General features: G+C 45.1%; 1 pseudogene; it reads left to right on the top strand.

The window, feature by feature from the left end:
- The window catches only part of LOC101995701, a 7,685-nt pseudogene extending 5,026 nt beyond the window's left edge, over window positions 1-2,659 (top strand).
- The last annotated feature ends 326 nt before the right edge of the window (window positions 2,660-2,985 follow it).

The raw sequence follows: 2,985 nt of genomic DNA, 5'->3' as shown, positions 1-2,985 counted from the left end.
AACTCACAGAGATCCGCCTGCCTCTGCCTCCCGAGTGCTGGGATACAATACTCGACTTTTAATTATACTGTAGAACCATAGAATCAAAAATAACAAAGTAGGGCTGGGAGAGATGGCTCAGTGGTTAAAAGCTTTGGCTCCTCTTCCAGAGGACCCAGGTTCAGTCCCCAGCACCCATGTGAAGACTCCAGTTCGTGAGGATCTTGGTATACATAGTGAGTTCTACACCAGCCAGTGCTACACAGACCCTATCTCAAACAGCAGCAGCAATATAGCTATGGCAAAAACATTTCTGAGTAGTTGTCCAGTAGCGCAGGAAATAGCCCCAAAGAACTGACAAATAAAATTGCGTGAAATCAAAAAGCCTCAGCACAGCAAAAGAAACGGTAACCAAAATGATTAGATTCCAAAACAGAAAAATTCTTCCCAACTGTGCTTCGGAAATTATCATCTTGCTAGAAACAAAATATCTGCCTAGAGTGTGTAAAAAAAAAAAAAAAAAAAAACAGAAAAAAAATTTTTTTTGATCTTTCGAGACAGGGTTTCTCTGTGGCTTTGGAGCCTGTCCTGGAACAAGCTCTGTAGACCAGGCTGGTCTCGAACTCACAGAGATCCGCCTGCCTCTGCCTCCCGAGTGCTGGGGTTACAGGCATGCGCCACCACCGCCCGGCAAAACTGCAGAAAATTAAACACAAAATTGTCAACCAATAAATGGGCTAATGAACAGTTCTCAAAGAAGAAACATGGGTGACCAATAAATGTTTTTCTGATCATCATGGGAGTTTTGACCTCCTCCATTTCCGACCTGGGCCAGTTCACCTCTCCCTAGGCAACCTGGTGGTCCCCGAGGAAGTCTCCATACTGATGCTGAACTTGTGTATCTGATCGGGACAGTGCATGTAGTACAGCCCAGAACTCCTGGACCCAGTGTGATCCTTCTGCCTCTGCCTCAAGAAGCTGGGACAGGGGCTGATGCTACCACACCTGCACCAATAAATATTTTTAAAAACACCCAGCATCCTTTGCAGTGAGGAAATGCAAATTAAATTAAAACTGGTTTGGGATTCCATTTTATTTGCAGTCAGAATGGATCAAGAAAGCAAGGCTAGCCGGGCAGTGGTGGCGCACTTCTTTCATCCCAGCACTCAGGAGGCAGAGGCAGGTGGATCTCTGTGAGTATAAAGCCAACATGGTCTACAGAGCAAGTTCCAGGGCAGGTTCCAAAGCTAAAGAGAAACTCTGACTCAAAAAGCCAAAAAAAGAAAAAAAAAGAAAGCAATGTTATTAGAGAGATGACGCAGTGAGTAAGAGTTCTTATTGTTCTTGTAGAAGACCCAGGTTCAATTCCCAGCACCCATGCGGTGGCTTAGTGCTCATATATACTCAGGCACACACTTGAATTTATATTACTATTGTTATTATTTGAGACAAAGTCTCTATAACCATGGCTGTCCTGGAATTCACTATGTACCCTTCCACTATACCCAGCTTTAAATTGAATATTTTATAATGCAGGGAGGTAGGGGGGTGAGTGCCTGAAATACCTGCACTTTGTTGGCAGAGGTGAAGAGGATCACTGTGAGTTTGAGACCATTGAGCTAAGTAGTGAATTCCAGTCAGCCTGGGCTTTGATATAAGACCCTGTCAGAGAAAGAGATGGAAAGGGAGAGGGAGGAAGAAAAAGACAGACAGACAGAGACTAAACCAAAACGTTGGCTGGGAAGGGATGTGGCTCGCTGGTAGTCTTGCCAATCACGAGCAGAGCCCTGCTTTCAAAAATCGGCACCCAAAAGAAAATTACCAGCACCCCTCCACAACAAAAACTGACATGTTACTTATATATAACTAGAGGAAGTTCCCAGTAATTCTCTGCAGAGCCTCATCAGTGCAGCCAGGGAGTTGAGAAGCAGCCACCAAACCTGAGAGACCTCTTGCTATAGATTTCTGGGAAGTTAGTTGGGAATCTGCCAGGATGAAAGCCACGTTTGGTCATTTAGAAATGTATTTCAGGACTAGGAATGTAGCTCAGTAAGTAAAATGCTTGCCTAGCATGCACAAAGCCCTGGAACTGCTTCCCAGCACATGAGCCGGGAGTGGTGGTGCCCATCTGCAGTCTGACCATTTGGGAGGGAAGGCCAGATGATGAAGAGTTCAAGGCCAGCATCAGCTGCTGACTCTCAGTGTCAAAACCAACTGTTTTGAACCACGAAAGCCAGTGAGATAGTTCTGCCGGTCAAAGTGCTTGGTGCACAGTGCTGCAGCCTGGTGAACTGAATTTGATCCTCTGAGTCTGTGGAAAGGTGAAGGAGAATGATTCACAAAGATGTCCTTTGCTCCTCATCATGCTTGTTGAGGTATGGGTGTGCACACACACACACACACACACACACACACACACACACACACACACACACACTAATAAAGAAGAATCCTCCAGTTTACTCAAAGCCAGTGGTTGTCAACCTTCCTCATACTGTGACCTTTTAATAGTTTTTCATGTCATGGTGACCTCCCAACCAGAAACTTATTTTCATTGCTACTTCTTAACTGTAATTTTGCTACTGTTACGAATTATAATGTTTTCTGATGGTCTTAGGCTAACCCTGTAAAAGGACTGTTCAATTTTGCTCTCCCCAAAGTGGTCGTGACCACAGGTTGAGAACCGCAAGCACACAGTAAATACTTCACATACACTGGCTGGAACTCCTAGCTTGCTTGTCCTCCATCCAGCCTGTCTTTTTGCCCCTGATTCTCTGGGTGTTTCCTTTCTACGCTCTCTTACCCAGCATTGGCAGCTGTGGTTCCTCATACCTGCCATACCTGTGCCTTCAGCCTCTGCATAAATCAGATTCTTTCCCTCCCCCTCATCAGAGGCAGTCATATGCCACTCATCCTGCAAGACTTGACTCTAAAAATCACCTCAGCTCGTATGTTCTTCAGTCTGTATTCCTCTTAGTCAGTTTGGAGGATTTTGTGTGTGTTAGG

This window comes from Microtus ochrogaster, chromosome 1 (genome assembly GCF_000317375.1).
Source record: "Microtus ochrogaster isolate Prairie Vole_2 chromosome 1, MicOch1.0, whole genome shotgun sequence".
In the NCBI taxonomy this organism is placed as follows: domain Eukaryota; kingdom Metazoa; phylum Chordata; class Mammalia; order Rodentia; family Cricetidae; genus Microtus; species Microtus ochrogaster.
This window is presented reverse-complemented; position numbering and strand designations above follow the sequence as displayed.